Source organism: Heptranchias perlo, chromosome 29 (genome assembly GCF_035084215.1).
Source record: "Heptranchias perlo isolate sHepPer1 chromosome 29, sHepPer1.hap1, whole genome shotgun sequence".
NCBI classification, from domain to species: domain Eukaryota; kingdom Metazoa; phylum Chordata; class Chondrichthyes; order Hexanchiformes; family Hexanchidae; genus Heptranchias; species Heptranchias perlo.
In genome coordinates this window covers 5,652,579-5,672,681 of record NC_090353.1, presented here as the reverse complement: position 1 = coordinate 5,672,681, position 20,103 = coordinate 5,652,579, and the positions used below count along the sequence as shown (strand labels likewise).

At 46.9% G+C, this 20,103-nt stretch overlaps 1 pseudogene; it reads left to right on the top strand.

The window, feature by feature from the left end:
- Nucleotides 1-4,304: 4,304 nt before the first annotated feature.
- The window catches only part of LOC137299468 (E3 ubiquitin/ISG15 ligase TRIM25-like), a 29,351-nt pseudogene continuing 13,552 nt past the window's right edge, over nucleotides 4,305-20,103 (top strand).

Below are 20,103 nucleotides of genomic sequence, written 5' to 3'. Positions count from 1 at the left end.
TGGGGTATAGTAGACAGTGAGTGAGGGTGTGTGGGGTATAGTAGACAGTGAGTGAAGGTGTGTGGGGTATAGTAGACAGTGAGTGAGGGTGTGTGGGGTATAGTAGACAGTGAGTGAGGGTGTGTGGGGTATAGTAGACAGTGAGTGAGGGTGTGTGGGGTATAGTAGACAGTGAGTGAGGGTGTGTGGGGTATAGTAGACAGTGAGTGAAGGTGTGTGGGGTATAGTAGACAGTGAGTGAGGGTGTGTGGGGTATAGTAGACATTGAGTGAGGGTGTGTGGGGTATAGTAGACAGTGAGTGAGGGTGTGTGGGGTATAGTAGACAGTGAGTGAAGGTGTGTGGGGTATAGTAGACAGTGAGTGAGGGTGTGTGGGGTATAGTAGACAGTGAGTGAGGGTGTGTGGGGTATAGTCGGCAGTGAGTGAGGGTGTGTGGGGTATAGTCGGCAGTGAGTGAGGGTGTGTGGGGTATAGTCGGCAGTGAGTGAGGGTGTGTGGGGTATAGTAGACAGTGAGTGAGGGTGTGTGGGGTATAGTCGGCAGTGAGTGAGGGTGTGTGGGGTATAGTTGACAGTGAGTGAGGGTGTGTGGGGTATAGTAGACAGTGAGTGAGGGTGTGTGGGGTATAGTAGACAGTGAGTGAGGGTGTGTGGGGTATAGTAGACAGTGAGTGAAGGTGTGTGGGGTATAGTAGACAGTGAGTGAAGGTGTGTGGGGTATAGTCGGCAGTGAGTGAGGGTGTGTGGGGTATAGTAGACAGTGAGTGAAGGTGTGTGGGGTATAGTAGACAGTGAGTGAGGGTGTGTGGGGTATAGTCGGCAGTGAGTGAGGGTGTGTGGGGTATAGTAGACAGTGAGTGAGGGTGTGTGGGGTATAGTAGACAGTGAGTGAAGGTGTGTGGGGTATAGTAGACAGTGAGTGAGGGTGTGTGGGGTACAGTAGACAGTGAGTGAGGGTGTGTGGGGTATAGTCGGCAGTGAGTGAAGGTGTGTGGGGTATAGTAGACAGTGAGTGAGGGTGTGTGGGGTATAGTAGACAGTGAGTGAGGGTGTGTGGGGTATAGTCGGCAGTGAGTGAGGGTGTGTGGGGTATAGTAGACAGTGAGTGAGGGTGTGTGGGGTATAGTAGACAGTGAGTGAGGGTGTGTGGTGTATAGTAGACAGTGAGTGAGGGTGTGTGGGGTATAGTCGGCAGTGAGTGAGGGTGTGTGGGGTATAGTAGACAGTGAGTGAGGGTGTGTGGGGTATAGTAGACAGTGAGTGAGGGTGTGTGGGGTATAGTAGACAGTGAGTGAGGGTGTGTGGGGTATAGTCGGCAGTGAGTGAGGGTGTGTGGGGTATAGTAGACAGTGAGTGAGGGTGTGTGGGGTATAGTCGGCAGTGAGTGAGGGTGTGTGGGGTATAGTAGACAGTGAGTGAGGGTGTGTGGGCTATCGTAGACAGTGAAAGTGTGTGGGCTCGATGTGCAGGTACGTTACCTGATGTGCTGCTTGTATTCCAGATATGACCCATTCAAGAAAATGTAAAACACTCTTTCCCAAAATAACAGAACACAATGAAAAGCTGCCCTGTTTGCTCAGGAGTTGAAGCAACAGATGGAAACCTGAAATTACCGCTGGGAGATGAGTGAGTGCACGATTAATGTGTTCGAGCAGGAAATACTGCCAACAGACAAAAGTAGGAATGATTAACTGGCGAGTTCCTCCACTAACATTGAGAGAGAGAGAGAGAGAGAGAGAGAAAGAGTGAGAGATGTCAAACAAAAATGTGCAGCATCCTAGTGTCAAACGGAGCCATATGGCCCAGAAGTGAACATGACTTTAGTCCCAAGTGGGACCCTCCCCTTTAGAAGGGGAGGGTCCCACTTGGCCAACTTACAACCCAAGTGGACTGTGATTAACCCCACGGCGTGGTGTCCTTAGACTTCTAAAAGGTATTTGATAAAGTTCCACGTGAAAGGTTCCTCGTTAAGCTCAAAGCTGTGGAGATTTAGGGTAAATCTTGGGAACGGATAAGAAACTGGGTGTGGGATAGAAAACAGTGAGTACTGGTTAGATGAGTAATGTTGAGTGGGCAGAGGAGGTACTGAGTGGGAGGCCCCAGGGTTCAGTATTGGGATCATTACTGATTCTAATTTATATCAACACTTCGGATACAGAAACTCAATACAAACTGGTTAAATTTACAGACGTTATCAAACTCGGAGGAACACTGGGATCAAATGAGGCCCAGAAATTACAGAATGAGGTAAACAAAATATGTGATTGGGCAGGACAATGGAACATGGAATTTAATACAGACAAGTGTAAAGTACTGCACATAGGAGGAAAAATGGGCAAGACACGTTCTCCATGAATGTTGTTGGAATAGTAAATGATAAACGTGGAAGAGGCTCAATGTTTAACACGTCCAACCAATGCAGAGCAGCAATCAACAAAACCAATAGAATGTTAAACTAAAGTAAAAACAGAAAATGTTGGAAATACTCAGCAAGTCAGGCAGCATGTGTGGAGAGAGAATCAGAGTTAATGTTTCAGGTCGATGGCCTCTCGTCAGAACTGGAAGAAGTTGAAGATTAAATAGTTTTAAACAAGTACAGAGTCAGGGAAAGGTGAGGGAGGGGGGAGGGGAGGAAAGAACTAAAGGGAAGGTATCTGATAGGGTGGAGGGCAGGAGTGATTAAATGACAAAAGGGATGATGGTGCAAGGCAAGGAGGGTGGTAACGGGACAAGTAAAGAAAGAACAGGAGATGTAAATGGCAACATCAGAACCATTACCAGCACCGGCTGTACGAAAAAATGGGAGCAGTGGTTATGGTCTGAAGTTATTGAAATCAACGTTGAGTCCAGAAGCTTGTAAAATGCCATATCGAAAGATGAGGTGCTGATCCTCAAGTTTCCGTTGAGCTTCCTTGGAACAGTGTAAGGGGCCGAGGACAGAGTGGGAGTGGGATGGGGAATTAAATTGCAAGCAACTGGCAGGTCAGGGTCAGGCTTGCGGACAGGGCAGAGGTGTTCAGCAAAGTGAACACCCAATCTGCGTTTGGTCTCCCCAATGTAGAGGAAACCGCATTGTGAGCAGCGAATACAGCATACTAAATTGAAAGAAGTACAAGCAACTTGCTGTTTCACCTGGAAGGAATGTTTGGGGCCCTGGACAGTGGGAAGGGAGGAGGTGAAAGGGCAAGTGTTGCTTCTCCCGTGCTCGTACGGGAAGGTGATGGAAGAGTGGACCAGGCTGTCATGGAGGGAGTGGTTCCTTCAGAATGCTGAAAGGGGAGGAGAGGGGAAGATGTGTTTGGTGGTGGCATCGCGCTGGAGGTGGTGGAAATGGTGGAGGATGATCCGTTGAAAGTGGGGGCTGGTAGGGTGGAAGGTGAGGACAAGGGGGACCCTATCGTAGTTCTGGGAGGGAGGGGAAGGGGTGAGGGCAGAAGTGCGGGAAATGGGACGGACACGGTCGAGGGCCCTGTCAACTACAGTGGAGGGAAATCCTCGGTTGAGGAAAAAGGAAGCCATATCTGAAGCACTGGTGTGGAAGGTGGCATCGTCAGAACAGATGCAACGGAGGCGGGGAAACTGGGAGAAGGAATAGAGGCCTTACAAGAAGTGGGGTGGGAGGAAGTGTAATCAAGGTAGCTGTGGGACTCGGTGGGCTTATAATAGATATTAGTTGACAGCCTATCCCCAGAAATAGAGGTAGAGAAGTTGAGGAAGGGAAGAGTCAGAGATGGACCATGTGAAGGTGAGGGAGGGGTGGAAATTGGAAGTAAAGTTGATGAAATTTTCCAGTTCAGGGCGAGAGCAGGAAGCGGCAATGATACAGTCATCACTGTACCAGAAAAAGTAGTGAGGGAGGGGGCCTGAGTAGGACTGGAACAAGGAATATTCCACGTATCCCACAAGGTAGGCATAGCTGGAACCCTTACAGGTTCCCATAGCGACACCTTTTATTTGGAGGAAGTGAGTGCAGTCAAAGGAGAAGTTGTTCAATGTAAGAACAAGTTCAGCCAGGTGGAGGAGGGCGGTGGTGGATGGGGACTGGTTGGGCCTCCATTCAAGGAAGAAGCGGAAGGCCCACAAGCCGACCTAGTGGGGGATGGAGGTGTAAAGGGACTGGACGTCCGTGGTGAAAAGGAGACGCTAGGGCCAGGAACTGGAAATTGTTAAAGTGGCTGAGGGCGTCAGAAGATGTAGGTCGGAAGATACTGGAAAGGGGAAAAAATAGAGTTGAGATAGGAAGAAATAAATTCCATGGGGCAAGAACAGGCTGAAGCGATGGGTCTATCGGGGCAGTCCTGTTTATGGATCTTGGGAAGGAGGTAGAAACGGGCTATGCAGGATCGGGAGACTATGAGGTTGGAGGCCAAGGTGGGAAGCTGTCAAGAGGAAATGAGGAATGTGATGGTCTGCGAAACATGGCTTGATGTTAGGCGGTGGGGTCATGATCCAGCGGGAGGTAGGAGAAGGTGTCGGTGAGTTGGCGTTCAGCCTCCGCAAGGTTTAATGACAATGTCAGGGTTGGACCTGAGAGAACAGTCCTGCAATTTCAGAGGGAGGTGGGTTAGATTGAGTGAGGGGAGTAGAGAAATTGTAGAGAAACTGTAGAATGTTAAACTACATAGAAAATACAGTAGAATACAGGTCAGAGTACATCATGATCAACCTGTTCAATACTCTGGTCACTCCACACCTTGAGAACTGTGTCCAATTCTGGTCACTGAAACACAAGGGAAACTTTCAAGGATTGGAGGCAGTGCAGAGAAGAACCATGAGGCTGATCCCTAGTATCAGATTGAGTTGTGAGGAGAGACTGGCGAGATGGTTTGGATAAGAAGTAAACCTGGACTACTGCTTGAAGTTAAATCGTGGGAGTAGGACAAAGGGACATGGGTTCAAACTAATGTAAGGTAACTTTAGGACTGAAATCAGAAGGTTCTTCTTCACACAGAGAGTGAGCGACACTTGGAATGGAGTCTGGGCAAAGTGGTGGGGGCAAAAAACCTGGAATCATTTAACAAATAATTAGATACATCAATGGGGGGAGTGTAGGGTCATGCTGAGTGGATGAATTAAGATGGGTCGAATGTCCTTCCTCATCCAAATATTACGCTCAGGAGAAAGGTCCTAAGGTGGATCTGTACAAAGTTGGTTGATCTCACCGGGTGGTAGTGGCCTGAGCGCCACTGGACTAGATATGGCATCCCTCTTAGATCATAAGACCATAAGAGATAGGAGCAGGAGTAGGCCATTCGGCCGCTCAAGCCTGCTCCGCCATTTAATGAGATCATGGCTGATCTGATTTTTACCTCAACTCCACTTTCCCGCCCTTTCCCCATATCCTTTGACTCCCTTCATGATCAATAATTTGTCTAACTCAGCCTTGAATGTATTCGATGACTCAGCCTCCACAGCTTTTTGGGGTAAAGAATTCCAAAGATTCACGACCCTCTGGAAGAAGAAATTCCTCCTCATTTCCGTCTTAAACAGGCGATCCCTTATTCTGAGACTACGCCCCCTAGTTACCCATGAGGGGTAACATCCTCTCAGCATCTTGAAAGCCGTTCAGGGATAGTTGCAGGAAAATGCATGTGGGAGAATGGGATTGGGTTTCACCGTGATGACCCTCATGGTTAAACAGCTTGCTAGACACCCACTGCCTGTGCTCATCCTTGAGAAAGGATCAGTTGGATGGTACAAGTGGCCGCTTCCCTTACAAGGAGCTGCCCCTCCCTTACAAGAGGCCACCCCCCCCCTTACAAGAGGCCGCCCCCCCCTTACAAAAGGCCGCCCCCCCCCCCTTACAAGAGGCCAGCCCCCCCACTTACAAGAGGCCAGCCCCCCCACTTACAAGAGGCCGCCCCCCCCCCCCCTTACAAGAGGCGGCCCCCCCCCCCTTACAAGAGGCGGCCCCCCCTTACAAGAGGCGGCCCCCCCTTACAAGAGGCGGCCCCCCCTTACAAGAGGCCGCCCCCCCTTACAAGAGGCGGCCCCCCCTTACAAGAGGCGGCCCCCCCTTACAAGAGGCCGCCCCCCCTTACAAGAGGCCCCCCCCCCCCCTACAGCGTACACCACCATCAGTCAGAATTTTGGGGGGAGGATTTCACAGAAAATCAAAAACCAGGGGCCGGAATTCCTGGAGCTTAGCTCTGTTGCCGGAAGTGGGTCCGCCCGCTTCCCAGCGAAACTGTTGATCCTATCCTAAATCTTGGGGAATTAGGACATTTTGGAATTTCAGCCCCTAAGTTTATAATGATATACAGTGCGGCCTGGTTGTAACAGACGCACAATACAGCACCAACCAGTGTGCGGGATGTTAGCTGAACACTAGTGAAAGGAGACGGCCAATGAACCAGGGAGACAAGTTACTGAATCTATACTTGAAAACCCTAACTCATCACAGCCAGAGAGAGAGAGTGAGCGATCTGTTTCTATAACCAGTTAATCTGCCCCTTATTAAATACCTGCAACACCTTTATACTACACATACAAAACCTAACTGTGCTGATATGTATCTATAATCATGCAAATTAAACTTTTACCAGTCTGTTAAGTTGAACCCAGCTGACGTTGTGCAATCAGGATTGCCGGTTGTGTGCATTGAATTGTGTCCTGCCCAGTCCTACAGACCTCAGGGTCCTGCCCAGTCCTACAGACCTCAGAGGTGAGCCATGGGTTAAATACTCGATGGACAGGCTCTGTTGAATTCAGAAATTTTATGTGCGGTGAGTGACACACAACGTCACTCTAAACACAATCACAATGTCATTCTACACATAATACTAATCACACTGTCACTCTACACACAATCGTAATTACACCATCACTCTACACACAAAGCCAAATCACTACACACAATCCTAGTCACACCATCTCCTTACACCACTAGCTTACTAGTGACTGAGAACAGGCACATCACTAACCTCCATTCCGTTACGGTCACCGAGAATAGGAACACCACTACCTTTACTCGACTACTGGACCCAAGGACAGGCTCACAAGTAACCGCCACTACTGTGATTGACTACAGACACACTACCGAACCACTGGATGACGGAATAGGCCACTAAGCCACACTCCACTACTGTGATTGAGAACTGGCACACAACTAACTCACAACAGGCACTCCACTAATCATTTAAGTACCCATGATGTGGAGATGCCGGTGATGGACTGGGGTGGACAAATGTAAGGAGTCGCACAACACCAGGTTATAGTCCAACATCTTTATTTGAAATCACAAGCTTTCGGAGCTTTGCTCCTTCGTCGGGTGACTTCACCTGATAACACCTGTCTGTCTGCACACTGATTGCCTTGGCAACGGGCAGTTGAAAAAACTGTCTGTACTCACCAAGCATTGTTCTGTGAATTATAAATGCGATTTCATTTCGAGGATTTCATTTTCACATCGTTCACCTGACGAAGGAGGAAGCCTCCGAAAGCTTGTGAATTTAAAATAAAATTGCTGGACTATAACTTGGTGTTGTAAAATTGTTTACAACTCTTGAAAAAGAGGAAGTTTTCCTGGTGTCCTGCCCAACATTCCTACCTCATACCATACCACACCGCTAAAACCAGATTAACTAATTAGTCATCTTCATTATTGTTTGTGGCATTATGCTATGTGCAAAATGCCTGCTGCATTTACCTCCATCACAGCAGTCACTGCTCTTGTAAGTAACTCATTGAATGTGAAGTGCTTTAAGGCATTTCTAAATGAAGTGATAAAGGGGGAAAAATTCGATAAGGGTCCATTTTGGGCGGTGTTAGCGCCCTACCCCGTGCCCGACGGACCCTGCGCAGGCAAGACGCGAGTTTGGACCCACCGGAGCACTTACCTGCAATCGGCGTTCCTTTCCAGGCCTTGCACGTGGAATCAATGTAATTCGCACTTTCCACCACCAGAGGGAACTCAATCTCTTAAAGGGAGGATGTTTCGTAGAAATCTCTTAAAGGTACCTGTTATTTGCTGAAAATAACAGTCAACTGTCTGCATGGAGTCTGAACAGAGATCAGACATCGCACACGTAAAGCACAGATGCAGGTCCCATTCCTATGTTTACACACTGCTGAGTTATGTTAAAACATGAATAAAGGTTGCGCACTATTAAATCCCACATCCTCCAATCTGCACACCAGACCTCACCAATCTGCCGATCTGAGTTGGTACCAGGCCTGCGAGAGTACATGCACCAGATTCTCTGCTAATGCACTCGAGACCTTGGGTGCAAGAGGAGGACAGAAGGAGGGACGTCCTATATCCGCAGGGGGGTTGGGAGGGGCAAGAGGCCCTCCAGACATATACTCAAAAGACAATGGAAGGCAGCAGGGGACGAAGTCAATGCCAGGCGCACAGCATCATGAACATGGATGCAGTGCAGGAAGAAGTTCAATGCTTTGACATGATGAGTGAGGTCAACTGTCAAGTGGCGTCTCCTACCAACTGCACCACGCACTACACCCCCATCACCCACATACCAATAAACTCTTTCCATCAGTACTCAACTCTTCCAATCAGATGCTTCCTCTCACCCTTACACATTACCACTGTTTCATGCTGCCCACCCACAACTCACAGGCCACACACACTGGCAGCTATTCAACCATGACAGGCACATCACCCAGGCACACGTCCCGCTTTCTTGCAGGAGAAGGTGGCGCATATCAAGAGGCAGCAAGTGGCAGTGGCATTTAGCCCCTCAAGCCTGTTCCACCATTCAATGAGATTGTGGTGGACATGGGACCTAACTCCATATACCCGCCTTAGCCCCATATCCCTTAATACCCTTGGTTCACAGAAATCTATCAATCTCAGTTTTAACATTCACAAGTGAGCTAGTATCAACTGTCGTCTGTAGATGAGCATTCTCCCACCCTTTGCGTGTAGAAGCATTTCCCAACTTCACTCCTGCACGTCCTGGCTCTAAATGTTAGGCTATGTCCCCGCCTCCTAGTATTCAAGTGCAGGAGACCTCCAAAAACTGTTACAAATTTCTCGACAGCCAGAGGCAATAATCCAGCCACTAACCTGTAAATCCTCCATGGTCCCGGTGGGGGGGTCCTCCAGGCACTCCAAGACACGTTCAGATGGTTGGGGTTAAGACTGTACATTGAGTTGATCGTTAAGTCCCAAAATGGTATCTATCACTTTAAATCAGCATTGCACCCTGATTGAAGCCATTTTCTCCCTACTTTACATGATTCCAGCGTTCGTTAGCTGCGCCTGCGCAAACTCCTATGCCAAGATGGCGTCTGGCGCACGTCACGCAGGAAACGTGCTTGCGCGTCCAAGACGCCATCTTGGATGTCGGAGAGGCCGTGTAGTGCCGAAACAACGGGCGCTACACAGCACAATTTAGCGCCCAAAGTCTTTTTATCTTTAATATCCTTTTCTCTCCTCTCTCCTTTCCTCTCCTCAATAGGGTGTATTTTTCTCTCACTCTCCCTGAATATGGTGTCTCTCTCTACCCGCCTTCATCAACAGGATCTCTCTTCCTCTCGCTCCTCCCTGTCAACAGGGTCTCTTTTCAAATTTCATTACACCTCCATTCAACATGGTGTCTCTCTATTTCCCTAAACAGGGACTCTTGCTCTCTCTCTCTCTCTCTCTCCCCTCCCCCCCACCTTCAACATCTCTCTCCTCGACAGGTTCTCTCCACCTTTCTCATCCACCCAATGATGTTGTTGGGAGGCTAGATCCATTTTTGGGGTCGTGCCTCATCAGCATTGAATAGGCGAATGCCTGTGTCTATAGGCTCACCGTTTGGGAGGGCAGGAAATTCACTGGGGCATGAAATTCATGAAGCAGCACATTAAAGGGGAGGACTGGATAGATTGGAGGGTTAATGGAGCAGCTTATTTCAGCATTGGAGTCATTTAAAGAACACACCAGTCGCAAGGAGTTGAAATTAAGGAAGCCTCAAGGATCAAGACTTCCAAAGAAATTGGGGACCTTGCTGCCCCCTATAATACCAGATCCGAGCAACATCCAATAATACCAGATCCTAGCAACCCCCAATAATACCAGATCCTAGCAACCCCCAATAATACCAGATCCTAGCAACCCCCAATAATACCAGATTCTAGCAACATCCAATAATACCAGATTCTAGCAACCCCCAATAATATCAGATCCTAGCAACATCCAATAATACCAGATTCCTGAGCAACCCTCGATAATACCAAATCCTAGCAAAACACAGATTATAGCTAATTCAGGAATTGTCGAGCACTCTCCTCGGATCCCTCTCAGGCAGTCAGGCCCCAGGATGCTTCAGCCCATTGGTTACTGACCAAAATCCTAATTTCCTTCTGCTATGACCTGGTAGTTTTCCAAAGATGTGTCTAACTCTTTCTTGAAGGACTGCAATGAGTCAGTCCTCACCACTGCCTCCCGACTGCTGTTCCACATGTTGATCACCCTCTGTGAAAAAATACCTTAACAACATCCAACCTCCCTCCCTGCTTTCCTAATTTAAATGGGTTCTACCCAGTCGCATCACTTTGAACAATCTATCCACTAGTATGTTATCAATGCCCTTAATAATCTTGAAAGACCTGAATCAGCTCCCCCTCTGTCAGTGAATCGAAACCCAAGGCATGAAATTTATCTCCATTGCTCGATACACTTAAAAAAAAAGAACTTGCATTTTCATGACCTCAGGATGATTCAAAGCGCTTTACAGACAATTAAGTACCTTTTGAAGTGTAGTCACTGTTGTAATGTAGGAAACACAGCAGACAATTCCCACAACAGCACAGCAAAATCCCACAAACAGCAATGAGATAATGACCAGATAATCTGTTTTAGTCATTTTGGTTGAGGAATAAATATTGGCCAGGACACCGGGGAGAACTCCCCTGCTCCCCTTCGAATAGTGCCATACAGTCTTCTATATCCATCTGAGAGGGCAGATGGGGCCTCAGTTTAATGTCTCATGTCTGGCAGTGCAACACTCCCTCAGTATTGCCCTAAAGTGTCAGCCTAGATTTTGTGCTCAAGTCTCTGGAGTGGGACTTGAACCCATAACCTTCTGACTCAGAGTCAGAGGTAAGAGAGCTACCACCACTGAGCCACGGCTGACAACGCTACTTAGGCCTAGGATCATCCTCTTTGCCGCAATCTGTACCTTCTCTGGAACCACAATGTCCTCTTTGAGGTGGAGGGACCAGGAGGGTCCACAATACTCTAGAAAAGGTCTCACCAAAGCCTTATCTCACCCTAATTTTATACTGGACAGTCCAGTCCAGGCAATACAGCCCAGGGCCCAGACAACTTTGGCCGCAGCCACTTGACAATGAGCTCGATCATTTAGGGAACGGCCAACGATCAAGCTTTGCTCTCTTCCTGTAATCTTTAACCTACTCCCACTCATGCTATAACTATGTGCATCATTTCACACCTATCTACATTGAAAGGCATTTGCCAATCTTGGGCCCACTTCTCCAATCTATTCAGTTGTAATCGATTTCCTTCTTCTAAGGTCCTGACTCCACCACACAATTTGGTATCATCTTCGAATCGGGAGCATTGGACACTATTTGTACTTGACCTTTCAGGCGGGATTTGCAGCACTGCTTAACCATTTCAAACTGACAGACCTGAAGATAAAAATCGGCTCCCATCAGGAAAGATGTTGAGCAAAGGCCAGAGAACTGCCTGTGGGAAAGAGTGAAAATCGGAGGTAGGGTTGTCTCGGCCTCCCTTCCCCGCATCCCAGCTGCTTTGGCAAAAGACTGGAAGCCCTTCAACTGCATGGGGAATGCTGTACAACACGGGGAGCCTCAGAACCAAGAAAAAGGAGAGAAAATATAAACAACTTAAAATATACAGTACACCCAGATTTTAGGACTAAGGTTGGCTGAAGTCACAAGATCAGAGAATGACAAGACAGGTAGAAATGAGGGAGGAGATTTAGCCCATATTAACTCATCCATCAGGATTAAAAACCTACATTTCCCCCATCGTGACATCTAACTGAGCACTGAATGTATTTGAGGTTATCCTACTGGGCAACCATTGGCCTTTTTGTGAAGTGCTTCTGATATCTGTCCTGGATTTCACTTGCACCATTTTTAATGTCGAACCTTTGAACCTTCGTTCTAGTATCCTGGCCTAGCTTGTCTCTATGCCCTTTAATATCTTGTATATTTCTGTAAGGTCCCCTCTCAGTCATCCTCTTTCATGGGTGAAGAGCACAGCCTCTCCGTATTTCCTTGTAACTCAATCCTTTGAGCCTCGAGGCTTTTTTCAGCACTGCCTCAAGGTGAGATCATGTGTTACACAATCTCCCGGTAAACAGCATCTGCACTATCACTTTCATTTCATTCCATTTAAAAAGTGGTTTTAGTTTTACCACAGGAAGCTTTGGAGAAATAGCTATCGTGTCCCCTCTGCCTGCAGATTTATACCAATCCTGTGATACTGAACTGTGATCACAGCTTCTGTCAGCCCTGTGTTTGATCCTGGGACAAGTCTGTGACTGGCGCTCACTCTTGTCCGCAGTGTGGGGAGGGCCCTGGTCTAGAGAACAGGATAGAGAAACACATGGAGGTCTCCCAGGAGGCTGTTCTGTGTGACTACTGCACCGAGAAACTGCTCCCAGCCGTGAGGACCTGCCTGAAATGTGAAGCCTCGATGTGTCCCATTCACCTAAGGCAGCACACAGAGAGTGCGGTGTTTAGAAATCATCATCTGATTGATCCAACCTCAGACCTGTCCCGGTGGAAATGCACAGAGCACCAGGAACTGCTGAAGATTTACTGTAAGGATGATAAAGTGTGTGTCTGCACTCTCTGCACTTTAATCGGGAAACACAAGGACCACAGGTGTGGGAGCATCAGTGAGGGAGAGAAGGAGTTGAGGGTATGTTTTGTGTTAGTACTGGCCATAAAATTCCTTAGGGGTTCTCTCGGTCTCCTGCCGTAACTGGAGTTGGGGAAACGCAAGGGATTAGGGTAAACAGTAGAAGGTTGGAAAAACCCAGGCGGAATTCCAGGGCGCTGCATCTATCTGTCCATCTATCAACAATAGTTACCACATTAACCTGTGTTTGAAGGGAGTAAATTCAAAACTAATCTGTGGAAACATTGGCCTTGATATTAACACCCCCACAACGGGCACGATAGGGTCGGAGGAGGGAGATTAAAGACTTAAATATGGGGAAAACATCCCTAAGACGCTGTGCACGCTGCCATTTTTACACCGGTGGATATCGGGGCATCCGACTGGCCCGTCGTGGAGAGGCGGATCACTTCATTAACATATTTAAATCGGCTCCCACAGTGCAATTGGGAGCCCGATTTAAAAGTCACTGCTGCTGCGCTGGTTTCCCAGGGGTTGGGAAACCCGGCGGTGAAAGGGAGGCGGGGGCTGCCAGCTCCACAAGGCAAGTTCCTTTTCCAGCACACCTTGTGGGCCAGGAGCAGCAGGACGGCCTCCCCCGGCACCTCAAGGAAGCCTTTGGTCTCTCCCTGCCAATCGGGGCCTTTCTTTCCCCATTCGATCGCCAACCACCCCACCTCCAGCCCCGATGTTCTCTCTCTCCCCTTCGTCCTCAAGCCCCGATCACCGACCTTCAATCCCCCCACCCCGATTGCCGGGGACCATCCCCAAGGGTCCTCAGTTGCGGCCTCCTGCTGCTGGTTCTTCCTCTCTGCCGCTGACCAGGCTGTCAATTTGGCCGGCTACCGGGCAGGAAACGGAACAGAAAAATGATAATGAGGTCTTGCTGTTAAGTTCAGCAGGAACTCTACGTCCCCGGCCTTGCTGGGTTCTTCGGCCGTTTTTGGCCTCCCCACACACTCTCCGCCTACCCATAAATATCGGGGCCATTATTTCAGTGAGCAAGTAGTCAATCTATAGAACAGGCTCCCTAGGAAGATAGTAGAAGCAGATAGTGTTGATTTATTCAAACGCAAATTAGATAGATTTCTTTCATAGGAACTTAGGAACAGGAGTAGGCCATTCAGCCCCTCAAGCCTGTTCTGCCATTCAATTGGCTGATCTGTATCTTAATTCCATCTATTCACCTTGGTTCTGTAACCCTTAATACTCTTACCTAACAAAAATCTATCAATTTTAGTTTTGAAATTTTCAATCGACCCCCAGCCTCAACAGCTTTTTGAGGAAGAGAGTTCCAGGTTTCCTTACCTTGTGTGACGAAGTGCTTCCTGACATCACCCCTGAATGGCTTAGCTCTAATTTTAAGGTTTTGCCCCCATGTTCTAGACTCCCCACCAGAGGAAATAGTTTTTCTCTATCTACCCTCTCAAATCCTTTAATCATCTTAAACACCTCAATTAGATTACCCCTTAATCTTGTATACACAAGGGAATACAAGCCTAGTCTATGCAACCTGGGCTCCTAATTTAACCCTTTTAGCCCCGGTATCATTCTGGTGAATCTGCACTGCACCCCCTCCAAGGCCAATATATCCTTCCTGAGGTGTGATGTCCAGAACTGAACGCAGTACTATGAATGACATTTTGGGATATAATATATGAGCAATTTGAGACATGACATGAGGTAAGTGTACCGCAGGCTTGGGAGGAACAGGTGACTTTGGACCTATAGTTCCCAAAGTTCTCCAGCACTCGGGGTTTCCTCATGTCATGACTGAGTCTGTTGTAGACTCATTGATAGAGATTGATTGCTATGATTAGTCAACAACTCCATTATCATTGTGTCATGTGACTACCAGGATGGTAGAAGGAAAACTAGATGGACCTTGTTCTTTTTTCGTCTAGCAATTCCTATGTTTCCACATTGAGAATCTATCTTTCTAACTGTATTTCAGATTGACTTACGTGATCAGCTGCAGAGCACGCAGAATAATATTGAAGCTGTACAAGAAACTCTCAGAGATCTTAAGGGAAAGAAATATTACACTCAGGTGAGTTCAGATGTGATAGAATAGACTTCTCCTCATAGCTCAGTGAGTGAGGCAGGAACCCTCACAACATTCAAGAAGCATTTGGATGAGCACTTGAAATGCCATAGCATACAAGGCTACGGACCAAATGCTGGAATATGGGATTAGAGTAGACAGGGCTGATGGCCGGCGCGGACACGATGGGCCGAAGGGCCTCTATCCGTGCTGTATGACTCTATGACTCTATGACTAACCCATGTACAGCAGGAAAAGTCCCAGGTTCTGTTCCCAATCTGTCCTGACTTCGCTGATCTCAAGCAAGGCAGGTGTTGGAGTACCACATTTAGCTTCCGTACCTCTGAATTAGGGAGAGTGAAATCAGCCAGTGTTAACCAAAACAGATGAAACAGAAGCTATTGGATTTAAGCCATATAACTCTAGAAATGGCTGAGTGTGAAGTTAGCAGCTCAAGGTGTTCAAACCACATTCCTTGTTCATTCTAAATGGGTTTATCTCTCCGTCAAAATGCCGGGCCAAAAAAACCATCTGGGGCACTTTTCCCTAGAAAAGAAAAGGCTGAGGGGTGACCTAATAGAGGTCTTTAAAATTATGAAGGTGTTCGATAGCGTAAACATAGAGAACATGTTTCCACTTGTGGGGGGGACCAACACTAAGGGCCATAAATATATGATAGACACTTATAAATCCAATAGGAGAAATTTCTTTACCCAGAGAGTGGTTAGAATATGGAGCTCGCTACCATATGGAGTGGTTGAGGTGAATAGTATTGGCGCATTTAAGCAGAAGCTAGATAAGTACATTAAGGAGAAAGGAAAAGAAAGGTATGCTGATAGGGTGAGATGAAGTAGGGTGGGAGGAGGTTCGTGTGGAGCATAAACACTGGTATAGACCAGTTGGGCCGAATGGCCTGTTTCTGTGCTGTAAATTCTATGTAATTTTATGTAGAATGTCATACGAATGAATCAAGGATTCACCCGCTAATATCAGCGACAGTAACTTCTAGGCTATAGGGTACATCCTGCGATCCCAGGCTCCCAGCACAAGCCGCACTGCCAGGGAGTGCATGGCAGAGGACTGGTGCTGCAATGCTTTATCCTCACCAACCCCGGGGTCCCTTCAAATGCAGCTTTCCTGCTGGGAGTGGGGGGAATAGCGGAAATTACCTTTATACATCTTCGTAAACTTTAAACAAAAGGTTTTTGATTTAAAGTTATATCTGCAGCTGTGTTAACATGAAGACTCTTCAGACTGGTATACGGTGAGGTTGTCCCAGTGCACTGGGCCTCACAGACTGGTAGGATGAGAATTTGCACCCTCGATCCTCCACATGAATTCCAGTTGCTATGGATATTGCTGCATTGGGGGACCAGAAGATTTGGCTCAGATCCACATAACCAGATCTGAGCCATATTAATGCCGAACATGACCTTCTGGAGGGATTTTTAGAAGGGACCTTCGTTTAATGTCTCAGCTGAGAGATGGCACCTCCGACAATGCAGCACTCCCCCACTACTGTACCAAAGTGTCAGCCTAGGTTATGGGCTCAAGTTTCTGACGTGGGGCTTCAACCCATGACCTCTGACTCAGAGGCGAGAGAGCTACCACTGAGCCACGTCTGACACTAACTCTTGCAGCACATTCCACAGCTTCACAGTAGCAGTTCCGTTCAACTTTGGCCTAACCTGGGCTTCAAAAAAAATTGCAATTAATATTTAATTAAAATAATGTTACTTTTTTATTTCAATTTAATATAAATTGAGGCATGATTTATCCAGAATATTTGCAGTGTTTTGACAGCTTTCACCAAGCTACCTAAATCAAACTAGAAGATAGGGATATGACAATACTAGCCAGTGAGAAATAGGACCGACACCTCCCCACTCTGAAACTGGGGTAAGGAGATGTCAGGAGTGTGTATAATACAATAGGAAAAATATCATAACAGTACAGAAGTCAGTATTAATATTTTTGTACCGTGAGAATATATTCTGTTTGATAAAGGCTAACACAAGGTTCAAATTAGGTCGTTAGGATTCCACAGGGGAATGCTCAGTAAACAGAAGGTGTCAGGTTAATGCAATTTGAGAAGCATCAAAGGGTTTGTATGAGAATTATAGTGAGTTTGAAGCAAATATGTCTACATTTCAGCTATTATCATTTTGTTAAAGTGTGATGTTTACGACCATGCAAAATTGTCTTATTTTCCACATGAACAAAACACTCATTCCTGTGAGAATGGAGTGTTCGTGGTGTGACATTGCCATCTACTGGCGTAGTAGCACATGTCACATTAAAATCACGTGACAATAATTTCAGAATTGATAGGTTTAAAGCAAGTCATCTGACATTGTCCATCTATAAAAAGGTCCATGTATAAAAAGGTTGACTTTCAGTAATTCTTTTGTATTCCGTGCTGAGAACTCACCTGGATTGGTTAGAGTTAAAGGCAGACCCGAGAGATATCCTACTAGTAAGTATATAAAAGTATAACTTGCTTGTATTTACTGTCGATATTAATAAAACCAACAAATTGATTTATCCCTGCTGTCCGAACCTGTATAATTTGGATTAATCTACTTGGTTGATTTAACAAAAAGCAGACCAGTGTTACTCTAATGCATTTCCTCTCCTTTCTGAAGGAAACATCACTGTATTGCTTGACTGTAACAAAATGTTTACATGAGATTTGTGTATATTCTGGGTCTTGGCATTGGACTAGCATTTGTCATTCGGAATGCATCATTACCTGCAACAATTTGAGAGCTAATTTAATTAAAAATACTGAGAAATTCTTTATAGGTGAAATGGTCTGCCCCTTTCAATAACCCAAACCTCTCCACTTCTTCAAAGAGCTATGTAATGGAAACAAAGGTGAAGATTAACGAAAACTACAATTCACTCAGGAAACACATTGACCATCTCGAAAAAGAAGTTTTCCAACATCTGGACAAGGAGCAGAGTCGCGTAATGGCAGAAATCGACATCGAAATCCTCAAGCTGGAAAACATGCTGAAAGAATATGAGACTAACTTGACTGATCTCAAATGCCTTTCAAACAATGAAGAGCTTGTGTTTATGCAGGTAGTGTTCTTTGTGTAACAGAATATAAATATCCTCATCATATTAAGATGTGTAAAATACTATATTTGTGAGAATGATTCTATTAATCTTTGATGATCTGTATACAACACAGCCAGTTTGCACTTCCACTGAAATAGTAATATATCATTTCTGTACTTGAGCACAAAATCAGTGCAGAACTGAGGGAGTGCTGCACTGTCAGAGGTGCTGTCTTTCAGATGACGTTCAACCAAGGCCCGTCTGCCCTCTCAGGTGGACGTAAAAGATTCCACGGCACCAATCGAAGAAGAGTAGGGGAGTTCACCCTGATGTCCTGGTCAATATTTATCTCTCAATCAACATCACTGAAACAGATAATCTGGTTATTATCAGATTGCTGTTTGTGGGATCTTGCTCTGCGCAAGTTGCTGTTGCATTTCCTACATTACAACAGTGACTACACTTCAAAAGTACTTCATTGGCTGCAAAGTGCTTTAGGACTTGCTGAGATTGTGAAAGGCGCTGTATGAATGCAGGTCTTTCTTTCTATATGTGAAGCCAACCTCATGTTGTTCAGGTAGCCTCCTGTCTCCCTGCCAGTCCCTTACAATCTATCTACAATCTGTCTAAAATTTTCCTAGTTCTCACACCTCCCCTGGCTGAGAGTGTGAGTGACTTTCCCTCGTGCTTCATTCATAAACCAGTGCCAGAAGATTAAGGACAGTAAACTGGGGCCGCCGACCTTTGCTCAGATTTTCCTTCAATCCTTGTGAGGAGATGCCTGCCTCCCATTGGCAGCTTCTTCCAGCTGAAAACAATGCTAATTATCTTGCCGATTTTTAAATTATTTCCCAATACGCTTTACCAACAAATAAAAGACTTCAGACTAGAAATTCGGCCCTTCCCGGTCGCCCCTCCCCCTTCCCGGTCGTCCCCCCTTTCCTGCTCACCCCCTTCCATTTCCTGGTCGCCTTCCCTTCCTCACTTACCTGAGGGCCGCTGCGACGCCGACAGCAGCACGATCTTCATTCACGCTTCGCTGGCTCGGTGGAAATGAGGCTCGAGGCCCAATATCGGGGGCGTCCCAGGCCTCACCATTCAAGTACTTTCCTTGCACCTCCCCCCCACCCCCATCCCACCACACGCCCAAAAAACGGGTGCAACTGAATTCCTAGGCCTTCATATCAGTGAAGCTGTAAGTCCAGGACATTCTTCATCTGTAGACATTTTTCTTTGAACTGTGTCCAGTTCTGGTCAGACTGCACTGTATCCAGCTTTGGTCAGACCACATCTTGAGCAATGTATCCAGCTCTGGGCAGACCGCACCTCGAGTACTGTGTCCAGCTCTGGTCAGACCGCACCTCCAGTACTGTGTCCAGCTCTGGTCAGACCGCATCTCCAGTACTGTGTCCAGCTCTGGTCAGATCGCACCTCCAGTACTGTGTCCAGCTCTGGTCAGACCGCACCTCGAGTACTGTGTCCAGCTCTGGTCAGACCGCACCTCGAGTACTGTGTCCAGCTCTGGTCAGACCGCACCTCGAGTACTGTGTCCAGCTCTGGTCAGACCGCACCTCGAGTACTGTGTCCAGCTCTGGTCAGACCGCACCTCGAGTACTGTGTCCAGCTCTGGTCAGACCGCACCTCCAGTACTGTGTCCAGCTCTGGTCAGACCGCACCTCCAGTACTGTGTCCAGTACTGTGTCCAGTTCTGGTCACTGAGACACAAGAGCTGGAGGCAGTGCAGAGAAGAGCCATGAAGCTGATCCCCAAGGATCTGGGTTGTGAGGAAAGACTGGAGAGACTTGAGATTTTCAGCTCGGAAAGATGGCATCTGAGAGGTGATTCTATAGAGGGATACGAATTAGTATATGGTATGGAAAAGGTAAATCTGAAAAATTACTTCAAATTAAATTGCGGGAGTAGAACAAGGGGACACAGGTTCAAACTATTAAAAGGTAAACTTAGGACTGATATCAGGAAATTCTTCACTGAAAGTGATCCACACCAGGAATGGAATAGAGAAGTGGGGGTGAAAACCTTGAAATATTAGATGCTGAAATGGGGGAATTTTAGGATCTCTCGGAAGGATGAGCTGAGGTGGGTCCCTCGTCTGTAATTATCTTGTGACCTTCAGTGCAGTTCATGAGCA